Raw genomic sequence first — 13,925 nt, forward strand, 5'->3', positions numbered from 1 at the left:
CTCTCTCAGCCAATCACAGGCACAGCTGATTATGAGGGGGCGGAGCTCTGAGGATGGACCTGCTGCTGTACGGGAACAGAAGAGGGACAAACAAACATATACAGGAGAGAAAGAGAGCAACTAACGGACAACAACAACAGTACTGGACATTATACTGTAAGTAACAATTATGTAAATTCATATCCTTGAACTTGAGGTTAGGTTAGGCCTGTTTGTGTAATCCATGAGCAAAAGTGAACATAAATGAGTTTTGACTAGTGGTGTATTGTAAAAGCAGTTTTAGTCATGTATGATGTATGTTTCATGTGTGTTTAGTGGACGAAGGCACGTGTGTGAGAACTGCTGTAAATGCAGTAACCTTCAGACGCCACTGGATGGCGCTAAAAGAGAAGATATTAAGACATAATTCATTCTCTTCTGCTGGATAGAATTCAGAGTCTCCTGAAACCTTTACATACAGCTGGAATCCAAAAGTCTGTGTCTGTATGTACAAATAATGGTCAAACGTTTGGGTCGGTGAGATATTCTAAAAGTTCTTACAGATAAAAAACATTTTAACGGTAGTGCAAATGATCCAAAAAGCATCTTGGAACATCTGACTGTCTGTACCAAGTCACATGATCACAAATGTACTTATTAATTATTGCAAGTATTTCATTATGTTATACAGTAGATGTGATGAACTCCACTGTCATGCAGTCATTCTCGAGTGACTGGTCACATGACATTTATGGCTCAGGTGATTGGCTCATTCAACAGCTGAATGGGAACAGATACCTGATTTCTAGACCTCTTTAGTAACATCAACAGCAGTACAGCTGTAGCCTGTCTGTTCGTATGTCATTGTCAGTATACTGCAGATCTATGACACGATCCTCTTCAGTCTCTGTGTAACACAGTGGAATCATGGGATGCGTATAATCATGTTCAGACACACATATGAACTCGCACTGCTTTCTCAAGCATGCAATAACCTAAAATAAATATGCTCGTATTATCAGTGTTTATTTTCCGCATACGCTCCTCCTTGGTTGAATGTTTTCCAATATATTACATTTCCTCTGAATGACTGACATTATCCAACATTCATATCCGTTAACTGTAATTCAAACCGCATTTCTTTAGGATGTCTAATTGTTTCAGAACGCTATGGATGTTTGAGTAACACAGTATATCAGTGGTTATGAGGATATGAAGATTCATTCATCAGCTTGATACGATGTTGGAACTGGAACAGGGAGTTTAGAAACATAAAGCAACATTACAGAAATGCATTGATTTTCTCTTCATAACCAGTGGAGGGAGCTGAAGCAACACCGGCCGGATGAAGCAAATCATCTGCAGAATAAAAGTATGAATATGATAATTAGTTACTCATCATTCCGGCTCTTGTCGTGATGTCTGGGTCAGTCTGACTCTATTTTAATAAATCTGTTAATTTATTTGAAATACATTAAAATGCTATTCACACAAAACAAAATACTTTTCTTCCGTGATGAGCATGTTTTTAATTTCAGTAGTAAATTAATTTTGAAATATTTTATTTATTTTTTTAGGACATAATGTCAGGTTGATAAAACTTTCATAATGGAGAAAAATGTTTCATTACTTCCCAGAATTTCTTCTTCTTTTTTTTAATAAACTGCTTCATTGCTTACTGATATTTGGTGGAAAGTTTTTCCACCTACTTTTGTAGGGAAAAAAAGTAAAGCAGGAAATGACATCATATATCATATAAGGGAGCCCTGCTGTGAGTCTAGAGAAATATCACTTTCTATGACAAGACAAGGTTAGTTCAGATTGTAAAATGTCATGTGGTAAGAGTCCTTAAAACTTAATGATATTTTAGAATTGATAATTGATGATATTTGTTAAGAAAATTTTTAAATATACTTTTCTTTTTCATGGACTCATTTACCCAAACCACTAAGGATACAGCTCTAAAAAACAATATCAGAGTTCACAGCACAACTATAACGAAAATGATCATATCGTTGAAATCGCTTTCAGAGTGATTTTTTTTTTCCCAGCTGATGAACGATAAAAACATTGACAGCCAATCAGAATCGATCCTGCTAATCTAAACAGAACGATATGGTCTGCTGGTGTGGACGCTGATATGGTTCTTGTTGTGAACGGGCCTTTAGAGTATTAAAACTCCTCTGTCTTTTCTGCCGTTGTTCATTTTATAGCCACTCGTCGTCACACACAGAGGAAAGGCTCGCTTTACACCATCCAGTGTGACTGCAGTGTTCGGCTCTCTCGTTGAGCTTTTGTTTCCATGTCCGCTACACGACACGTCAAGGCTATTTCTGTCCTGGACGCACTCTTGACACGTCCAGCGCCGGAGCGTGAGCCGCTGATAAAGTGCCTGCAGGAAGCAGGGCCGTTTATCTGTGCGCTGGCAGACCAGTGAAATATGCAGCATGGCAAACAGACACACATATAGTTCCAGTTTGTGGGACAGTATCTTAGCAGGGTTCTTTGAAACACATGTGCAGGACCCGAGAACACTGGTGGTTTGGAGCGCTTCAGGCCATGACTGGACAATTTTCATACTTTCACGCTTTGGTGAAAAGCCAAGACCAACAGGCTGGAGCGAGACTCACTCTGAAACAGGATATTGGGTTAGTAATGGCCGTCTGGGGACCTGCAGTATGACATATAACGGATTTGCTCTCATCTAATGGAAGCCTTTCCGAATTTCACACACATAATTCTGTGCGCTAATTAGAACTTTAAGGGCTTTTAATACATTTTGACAGTCTTCTCCGCAATGCGCCTCAAACTGATGTGCTGGTACGAGGTTTTACTCAATTAAAGTCTTTCTAGCATCTGTCGTTCATTATTAACAAGAGCTCGAGAGCTTTTCTACTCCTTCATCCACCTGTCAAGACAATAAACACATGAAGCTGCAGCTTCGTTTGAGTCGCCATCAGCGAACGGGTTCTTGTCGATAACTGGGTTTGACTTCGAGACATGATGTCACTTGTGATGATAACACAAAAGCTTTACCTAGAAGCTCCTGGAATCGCAAGAATCAAGTTCTGCTTCAAATTCCCTGAGCATTAAGTCAGTGAAAATGCGGTACAAATGCTTTATTTGATTTTAAAACAGGGCCTGCCTCGTGTGAACAGATGCCCAGCATGAGCAACTTCACTTAGGAAATGTTTTACAAGATGTTGGAACTTACAATAACTATTTTGTTGGCCAACAAAAAAAAGTTCCACTTTTGTAATGCACAATAATCTCTATTTCAATCATTTTCTGTTCCTCAGCAGATCATATTTAAGCAAAGTGTCCCATGATGCTATATTAAACACTCCTAATGTTGTTTAGAGTCTCCTACAACAGGTTTAAATGCATTCAAGGTCAAAAAACACTTTAATTTTCTCATAATATCCACTGCAGCATCAGCTCTTTTCTCTCAGTGTCTGAAACGCTTCGATCAAGGATTCGGTCTCTCTAAACCCCGCCTTTCTGAGAGCTGCTCTGCTCTGATTGGTCAGATGACCCAGTCTGCTGTGATTGGTCGGAAACCAAACGCTCATTATCATATCTGAATTTCATCTCTTGATTCACAGTGATACGAACAGTAACGATGGTGTCGGTTTTACCGTATCAATCTCATCAAAGTGGATTTGCTTTGGCAGCAGAAAACAGCGTCTTCTCGACATGAACAACACGAACCAAACTCTTCCAGTCTCAGATACAACTACAGTGTAATTTAATGCATGAATTTTATTTAATGACATTTATTTACATTAATTTACCTTTCTAGATCACCTGGAATAAAAGATTTTTCAGATAGAAACACTTTCACCAGATATTTTGAATGTATTGTATGTTGTCATAAATAAATAAATAACTCCATGACAGTCGTATAGGCCTAGCATTGTGAGAAAGGGTCAAAGGTGATCACTCATGCTTGTTTGGATGTAATATCACACGATAAATAATACAAAAGTGAGTTTTAAAGATCATGCATCAAAGGGTTTAATGTAAAAAAAAAATATGAAAATACAATTATACCGCATAGAAATGTGTTTTGTTCCCCCCGATTACCTTTACGGCCATAAACTGAAAAGACACTGTGTAAACACACTTACTGCGTTTGATAAATGACCGCGTGCAAATCTTGAGAGAAAATTGGACACGCAGAAAATAATGCCACAAAAAACAATACGAGCAAAGTCCTGGCTAATTTCAAACCAAGAATTTATATGACAGGTGCAGCGGAGCGCCGGATTGATATTTATCATACGCAAACCTTTAGATCACCTCTAAACATGAGCTCTGGTGCGACACCCTTCCTTCTCATGACAAGAGCATCTTTAATATCAGGACTGAGAGCAGCTTGTGTTTCTTCTCATTGAACTCCCACTAATAGCATGTAATCATGCCCAATTAGAGCTCAATTAAATCTAAGAATTTGTTCATGAGGTCACCTTGGAGAATGTTCCTGGACTCCGTTTAGGGCTGTATAAATCAAACGTGTGTTACAGTTGGAGTGGACACAGCGCCAGAAGCTTCAGCTTTAGCCTCGAAGAGTAAAACAAAGGCCAGTTAATATTAACACGAAATCTTCTCACTCACGGAATCAAAGCTTGATGAATCTCCTACTACAGCCCAATATAACAGTAACGTGTGTGTAAAAGCATATCTTATGTTCAAACAGTTAATTTCTGCACTACTAATGTGTCACTGCTAAAGCTCCTAGATGTTCTTAGTAAACCTCTGCTTTTGTTTCAGTTCTGACTACAAACACAGTGTCCAGTCAGGAATATTTTACATTCATTGATCTTGTAAACGTACACGTTTTCTGTGATGTACTCAATTATCTTGGTGACAAATCAGTACAATTTACAGCAACGTTATAAAGCTGTCAAACAGATGTGATTCCCTTTCGAATGGGAACTTGCTCTGCGTCCCCTAGAGGGCGCTATGGGGAACACCTCCGGCATGACCGATGTCTGAAGAATGAGTCTAAACACGACAATGAACTTGACATTGGCAGGCAGCAGTCTATGACGTCACCATTGGTGCGATCGTGAGTATAAAATGTCACCTGTGAAATACGTCATCCAATTTCTTGTCTTCCGGAGACCGTCTGTTTTAGTGTGTGTCCAAATATGATGGGCAAACTATGGCCAGCTCTAGCGCTATGAATTTTAGGTAGCGTGTTCATCTATGTCAGCGTTTCCTGACGCCTGATGACACACACTATATATACGTCATGTGCCTGGATGAGGAGCATGCACACTCAGTCCTTGAGGGACCGAGCGCTTTCCTATGAGGAAGTTTTGCTCTCATTTGTCCCTTTTCTCGAGGGAATTGGGACAGCCATCTGTGCCTCGCGGTTTAGGAGCCGCTGCAGCTGCAGCTGGGGCGAATCGTGGGGCTCGCTGGTGGAGCTCGCTGACAAATTTGAGAAAGATATGAATTTCTGTCAGACCACTATCGTCAAAGATTAATGATAACAAAGAACGTTAGCAATAAAACAATTTAGCCGATAGTAATAAGCAATAGTGATAGCAATTTAAGGTTGGTGGTATGGAACTGTTCTGCACAAAACTCCCCGCTCATTCAAGCAGCCATGCCTGGACAGAGCAGGGAGCGCAGCAATACATTTCCCCCAGGAACCAGAACAGTTTAGCAAAATATTTGAACAGAGACATCTCACAGAACTGATACATAAGTATTACAAATACACGTGAACATCACCTGAAATAGAAATAAACAGACATGAGGAATTAATAACAACAACAACAACCCGGATTACATGAACAGAGATGCGGTTTTGAGCCACGGGTGCAGTCATATATTGGAGGAGTAGGGGATGGAGGTGGGTATATCGAGCGCAGCGCGGCGATCAAGCAGCATCTGAATGCTAGAAGGTGTATTTGAAAGATGCGGTCTAATCTGAAATGTATCCCTATTGGATGGCATGGATCAGCTGAATGTCAGCTGACGCAAGCTTGACTGACGTGTCTGCCAGAACTGACGCTATGTGCTTGATATCTCTCATTCATCAGCGGCTGACGAGAGCAAGCGTGCTCCTCACCTCAAGCCAAGAAAGATGCTGATGAAATCGAGGATGTGCTGTTGAAGCGCAAGAAGAACCTTGTAGCCACCTCGAGGAATGCTTCCTGTTGGGACATAACTGCCCAGCTCGTACGAGTCTTGGGAAAAACCATATTCTGCTCGTATCCATCGTACACAGGCAAATTATGGTGTGTAGGGGATGCAGTAATATGGTTATGCATCGATGCCTCCTATTGGAGAGACGCTGGCTAGCGGTTGGTCAGTGAGGTATCTGCAGCAAAGACGCCATCTCTGATGACTAAACCGCTGCGTGTTACATCAAGGCTGAATGGTAGAGCAGCAGCGGGTCAGGCTGGCACAGTTTTGCACACGATGGCCATGCTGCAAGCCTACCAGGCTGACCTGCTGAAGGACCTGGACCAGGGCCAGGGGCTCCCCCTGAGGTAGTGGAGGAGCTGTCCCGTACCACAGATTAGGCTTTCCATGCCACAAAACAAACTGCTGCCGCGATCGGTGAATCCATGGTGGCTACCGTGAGGCATCTCTGGGTAAACCTGGCCGACATCAGGGAGAAAGAGGAAAACTTTCTCCTTGATGCGCCGGTTTTGCCTTCTAAGCTTTTTGGCACATCCGATGAGACAGTGGTTGGGAAGTTTCGGGAGGCGAAAGGCACACTCTGCTGCTTTTAAGACCTTTATACCACGCTGGTCCAGGAGCCTCCCTGACTGTTTATTTTATTAAGTATTTTTGGGACATCTACTTTGCTCCGCTTAGCATCATCAAGTAGTTGGTTTCTGTAAGCCTCCTTGGGAAGCTGTTCTGAGTGTAGGATGTTGCTAGGCCTCCTCTCGCTTTAGAGAGTTGTCATGTTGAGGCCTCCGTCCGCGGAGCTCCACCACACAGTGGTGCTGAGTTGTCAGTGAGCCTTTCTGTGAGCCCCCTTGGCTACTGCAAGCATTGCTAGGCCTCCTCTCGCTAGAAAGAGTTATCTTAATAAGGCCTCTGCAAGGCATTTGCGAGTTGTAGGCTCTCTGTGAGCCTCTTTGCAAGATGTCCTAAGTGTGGGGCATAGTTAGGTCTCCTCTCAATTTAGAGAGTCATCATGTTGAGGCCTCCCCTCCTAGAGCTTGGGCAGGCAGTTTGTAAAGTTGTTAGACTCTCTGTGAGCCTCCTTGGCTACTGCGAGCGGTGTTAGGCCTCCTCTCGCTACAGAGAGTTATCTTTATTGAGGCCTCTGGTCTCCAGAGCTCCGCAAGGATAGCAATTGCGCGTTGTAGGCTCTCTGTGAGCCTCCTTGCAAGATGTCCTGAGTGTGGGGCATTGTTGGGTCTCCTCTTGATTTAGAGAGTCATCATACTGAGTCCTCCACTCCTAGCTTGGCTAGGCGGTAGGGTAGTATGCTAGGTTGTTAGACTCTCTGTGAGCCTCCTTGGCTACTGACCTTAGTGTGGAGTGGTGCTAGGCCTCCTCTCATCATGAGAGTCATTGTATTGAGGCCTCTGCTTTGTGGAGCTTCGAGGGCCAGTTAGACTGAGTTTATAGCTCTTTATGAGCTTTCTCTGTACTGCCCTTGGGGTAGAGCATTGCTAGGCCTCTTGTTTGAGGCGTCCACTCTTCAGGACTGTCTGAACAGAAGTTCTGAGTGTTAGGCTCTCTGTGAGCCTCCTTGGATGCTGGCCTGAATATGAACGGAGTTAGGCTTCGTCTCTTTAGAGTCATCCTGTTGAGGCCTCTGTTCTTGAGAAGCTCTGGTTTATGATTGTGTTGCTGGTGTGCACCTTAGGGATGAGGATACTCCTTGACGTAGCTCAGCCAATAAGTCACTCATCCCTTCAGCATTGTGGCGTGGGTATTTAGTTATAGAGCCCCATAGAGCCCTCTAGGGGACGCTACGTCTCCTTCCCCTTCTCAGGGAACCATGGTTACATGCGTAACCTGAGACGTTTTGTTGAAAAATGACTTGCTTTAGTATTGGAAACATCAACAATGTATGTGAAGAAACTACAAACCATCCATTGTTTTCCAGCCAAAGTTTTTTTTTAACTTAATTAAGATTTTTTTTTATGTTTTTGAAAGTTTATTCTGCTCATCAAGGCTGTATTTATTTGGTCAAATATACAGTAAAAACAGAAATAATTTGAAATATTATTACAATTTAAAATAACTGGTTTGTATTTGAAAATATATATATGTATATATATGTATTTAAATGTAAATATAACATTAGTCTAAAATCCCCAATGATACACAGAAAGTTTCATTTTCGGTCAAGAACTCCATTGCATTTATTCATTCTCCTCCCTTTTGTTCATATCTCTTGTTATAAAACAAACTAAGACTTACAGGTTTATGATGTCATGTTTTCCCGTGAAAAAAAAACAAAACTCAAGCACAAACTAATGTTGGTCTCCTCGTGCCACCCACAGAGCTGCTGCAGACACCCGAGTCTTTTAGCCTCCAGTTTCTCAGTAAAGTGTGTGTGTGCGTGTGTGTGTGTGTGTGCGCGTGTGTGTGTGCCTGCTGAAGCACAGTGTTTATTTAAACTCCCTGGCCTGTGAGTTATGAGTCTTAATGATCGCTCCAATGCCGTGTCGCTGCCCTATTGTTGAGATGGTGCCTCTAAACAGGCCACGTGTTGTTTATTTGAAATTTCAGTTTTATATTGCCACGTGTCATTTGCCTGTTTATAGTTTGTCTATGTTGATGGATTATTTCTATCACCCTTTCTCCTGCCGAGAGCTCGTGCGCTCTGAAGACGAGCTTGTTTGACTGTAAAGTCATCTTTATTTCTACAGCGCTTTATACAGTACAGATTGTTTCAAAGCAGCTTCACAGTAATAAACAAGAAAACAGGTAAACTTCATCAAATATGAGACACATTAAAATTCCAAGCTCTAAAATAGCAATAGTGTCATTATTCAGATCAATTCAGTTTAAGTTTTATTCTCATCTGATAGTGTCAGTGCTGTCGGATCAATAATATTACTGAATGTGAAGAGTCTTTTAAACCCAAAGTATGATTTTCTTTGACTGTTAATGGAATAGTTCATTTATTTCATTTATTTACTCTGCCTCGTTTCATTCCGATCCTGTATGTGGAACATAAAAGAAGATTTTCTGATGAATGTATCAACTGCTTTTATTCATAAGATATTTTTTTCTGAAGAAAGTCCTACATGTTTGGAGTGAGTAAACGATGACAGAACATTCATTTTTGGTGAACGGTGATGTCGAAAAAGAAATAGTTTCACCAATGACATCATCACCATCATCACCCTCCACTTGTTTTGCCAGTTATGATCTAGTTCCCAAAGCAAAGACGTTTACATGTAATCTGCCTGTATGCATGTCGATTTGTTGTTCGATTTTGGTCCTGCCAGATTTATAACATTTCTCCAAATGCTGAGCGAAAGGAATGTAAACGCTGCTTATTTTCCAATCCAGAAAAAGCTGAAAAATGAGCAACTTGGCCAGATCTTGAGTCATCAGGCCGAGCGCTGCTGGAATGCCATTTATTATTCTTCTTGTATTGTCTGCATCGACTATAAAAATGGGATTGTTAAGGAGACAGATATGTCTCTGGCCGTATCGCAGTCGTCTGTTTTCCTGCAAGCGGTGCAACTGCAGACCTTCTCGCCGTGCTTATGTTGGCGTGCTGGGAATATACGTCATAATCTGTTGACATATTAAAGTCACAGCTACATGATGTTTAGACACTCCACAGAAAGCTGAAAGAAAAACGTCTGTTTTACGAGACTCTGTTTGTCATGTGCCTTTAGATTCGAGTACACACAGTGCACAGCTTTGACCGTAAAGTCAATCACGCAGGGCTTGTTAATGTTATGAAAAACTGTGTGCTTGAAAAACTGTTTCTTACGTTTCATATCCTAACAGATGATTTTTAGACAAATGAAACGGATCACATTGCATGTGTTTAAAATGTGCAGCGAGCCTCATTTATTACATTGATTAAATGGTGCTTGTTTAGCCAGTGATTGTACAAATATACTGAAAAGTATTATTATAAGTAGATTTGCGTTTAAGATATAATTAAGCCTCGCTCACCTCTCATTGTTACAAACGTTTGTAATGATTACTGAGTGTTTAACAAAAAGGCACCTGGTAATCGTGGTTGTGTAGGTCATTAAACCACCCCTATGATGCTATTTTAAAGGTTTCTAGAGTCTCCTACAACAGGTTTACATGCATTCAAAGTAAAAAAAACACTTTAATTTTCTCATAATATCCACTGCGGCATCAGCTCTTTTCTCTCAGTGTCTGAAACGCTTTGATCAAGGATTCGGTCTCTCTAAACCCCGCCTTTCTGAGAGCTGCTCTGCTCTGATTGGTCAGATGGCCCAGTCTGCTGTGATTGATCGGAAACCAAACACTCATTATCATATCTGAATCTCAGCATTTGATACACAGTGACACGAACAGTAACGATGGTGTTGGTTTTACCGTATCAATCTCATCGACATGAACAATACAAACCAAACTCTTCCAGTCTCAGATATAACTACAGTGTTTGAGGGCGGGGCAAAGAGACGCTGTTAAGCCAATGAACACCATAGGTTGCCATTATGCAAATTAGTTACAAACCTACATAGGTTCAGTAGGAAGTGAGACTGAATTACTGACGACTCGTTTCAGTTCAGAATCGATTCTTTCTTTTAGGAGACAAAAACTCCATTTATCTGCACTTTGAAACTTTGCAGAGCTTTTACATTCACAAACAGCTTTATTACAAACTACATGAAAGGGAAGATCTGAAAAAGCACAACTTTAAAGTCATTGTGTTGAGTATCTTCATCTGGTTCACAGTCAGTCACTGAATTTAAGATGGAATGTAAACCAATTGATTACATTTACAGACAAAATTTACTGTCGAATCTTCATGGTTTATTAACTATGGCTTCATTTTTAATAGGATCTGTCATCTGCTATTGAAACATATTGGTAATGTTTTTGCATATCACAGCACGTCTAATCAGTGTTTCAGTACAGAACTGAATAATTAAAGAAAGCTTTTGCCTCGGGATTAACCAAGATCACTGGAATATCAAACAGTGTATTGAGAAATTCATCTGACATTCATCAGAAATGTCATAATTTAATATCTTAAGCCATCCAAGACCTCAGGACATCTTTGATTTATTGAATCAACAATCTTAGTTGTTTTTTTGTGCATAATTCCCTTGAACGCATTAGTGTTCGTTGCCTTCACCACCGCTTCAGCACTGTGACTGGGCAAGGTGCTTCATGAGGAGAATTTAATATAGTTCTAATGTTATTTGATGCACGGTTCATTGAGCATTTGGATCATGTTGGTCGTCCCTCCAGGGCTCACAGTTAAACTGTGTTGGGGACACGCAGTGAAAACAGACACCGCATGCTAGCACACATAATTCAGCACAATACTGCTGAGACATTTAAATTAAAGGCAGTCTTCTCTTCATTTTTATGGCAGATGAAATGTGACATTATGGCAATGAAATAGCTGTAATGTCGGTTATGTGACATGATCCCTTAACAGTCTTTCTTTCTTTGGTATTTTTTTTTATCAAGTAAGCTTTTTATGGAAAAAAATAAAAAGGTATTTGCGACTATTTATCCCACAATTCTGAATTGCAAGTTATGAAGTGAATTGTGACATGCACTGTAAACTTGCAATTCTGAGAAAAAAAGTAAAAATTGTTAGAGAAAAAGTCATAATTATCTTTTTTATTCTTTTTTTTTATTCCTCGGCAGAACAAGCTCCATACGTTTTGAATTAATGCAACAATTTTTTTATTTTTATTTTTTTAATTAAACCAATTCGTGTAGTAATGGTGCTTTGCGATAGCATTTAACCTTTTAAGAAAGTCCAATTTAAAAGTACACTATGTAACTTTATTGTTCAAAATTAACAAAATTTAAATAATGAGTCAATAATACATCATCAGTCCTCCTTCCAAAATGTGTTTTTGCCTTACCCTGATTCACTATGATAAGCCCGTTATAGTGTTTATATTTTAGACCTGTCAGGATGATTTTCGCGGGATATTGTGTACACACTTGTGTGTCTCCTCAAATCTGTAAATAGAGAGAAGTTGCTCCGCTGCTTTGACGCGTGTCTGGTGTGGGAGAAGCACAGGTTAGTTATAGAAAGGTTGAGATGGAGCTGTTAAATGTCCAACCTCCGGGGAATCACCCGTTTTAAACAAACGCTGAACACAGGAGAGTCTGCTGAGAAAAGAGAATGACAGATCTCGTAATAAAACAAGAATCAACATTAGCTCTGCTTTTCAGAGATTGTGAGAACTGAGGGATGTGAAATGTGGTAAATGCGATGCAGAGATGATGGTGTTTGTATTACTCAACAGCTGAGTAAAGTGTTTTATTGAACAGATTAGTTGCCATATGTGTGTGGAACCACGTCGATGTTCCCTCTCGTGACGATATGTAACAGAGTTCATAAAGCGTTATCTATTGTGAAGGCTCATTTCATTATGGTTGTTGTGCTGGAAATGATTTTCAAGGAAGTACTGTGTCTATTAATAGGTAAAACTACAGTAATTCTTCAGCTAGTCAGCTTGCAGTTTTGTTTTTTAACCACCAGAGGGCCAAAAGTTATATAAGCTGTGTCTCATTTCAGAGGCTGCGTCCTCTGGAGGTCACAATTAAAGGCTGCATACGTCATCGAGGATGTCTTATTCCTCGTGAGGTGTAAAATACTGTAATTTCTTTCTTACTGTGCAATCTAATGGTTACTTTTCTTTCGCCACAATGACGTATGCAGCCTTCAAATGCGACCTCCGGTGCGAAATGCGAACACATGACACGCACGCGCACACACACACACACACACACACACAGAGATTGAATATCTACTTTAATTGTGTAAATCTATCAGTCAGCAGATTCATGGCAGATCAAAATTTACCAGAAATGTTTCCTATCCATGCCAGACGACTTGTTGAGATAGAAAGAAGCTCATGCTAGTAAAGAAACAGCAGGCTATATTGTCCTTAATTGACATGTGTAAGTACTGTTTACTTGTTGAGTGTGTGTGTGTGTGTGTGTGTGTGTGTGTGTGTGTGTGTGTGTGTGTGTGTGCAGGGTGTGAACTGTGCAGGCTTTAAGGGGGTTCGTTCCCTCTAATTAAGGCCTGAACCCCCTAAAGCATGTCAAAACAAAAGGTTTGGGGTCATCAGAAATACATATTCATTTCACATATAAGTATATATACATCTTAAAAGGGTTTTCAAATGTTTCAGTAAACTCAACAACATATTTTACTTAGTACTAAATACACACTCGCAAACAGAAATCATGTAATTGTCCAAATTGCAAGGTAACTATTGCAAATATAAGATGCAGTAATCTAAAATAAGCATTGTTATTTGATGGAACATTAACATTAAACTTAAAAAATGACAATTATTTATCCATCCATTATGAATTTACATTAGTGTTTTGTTTAAACCATCTTGAAGACGGTATTTCCTTCCATAAAGTCAATCATTGTATAATTTGCACGTTGACAGATGGAGAATGAATCTCTCTCAGAGGAACTCTATTAACAGGAATGTGTTTTCGGTTTGTAATGTGAGCGGAAAGAAATATTCCCGCCATTACATTTCATGTAGAGAGCGTGAAACACCGCAGCAGTCTCTGTTGGTGTTGGATGACATTGTACTCTTTTCTTTTCAATGCTCAGTCAAAACTGCAAAAACCTGACATCATGGCTGGTTTGGAGTCCAAATATAGCACACGAACTGAAAATTCTCTCTAAATTTAAACTGTGATGTCATTGTCATCATGTTTTACAGCTGGCTGCAGTCCGTCTTACTCAAGTAACGCTACAGGTTTTTGACTGAATCAGTTTCATGTCATGA

General features: G+C 40.2%; 1 protein-coding gene across 1 annotated transcript in view; it reads left to right on the plus strand.

Annotated features, from left to right (window-relative positions):
- Nucleotides 1–13,925, plus strand: part of myocd (myocardin) — a 134,763-nt gene that overhangs the window by 875 nt on the left and 119,963 nt on the right. The window contains exon 2 of the mRNA XM_051913916.1: nt 10–156. The gene's annotated coding sequence lies outside the window, so the exon portion shown is untranslated. The remainder of the gene's footprint in view (nt 1–9; nt 157–13,925) is intronic.

This window comes from Ctenopharyngodon idella, chromosome 12 (genome assembly GCF_019924925.1).
Source record: "Ctenopharyngodon idella isolate HZGC_01 chromosome 12, HZGC01, whole genome shotgun sequence".
Classification (NCBI taxonomy): Eukaryota; Metazoa; Chordata; class Actinopteri; order Cypriniformes; family Xenocyprididae; genus Ctenopharyngodon; species Ctenopharyngodon idella.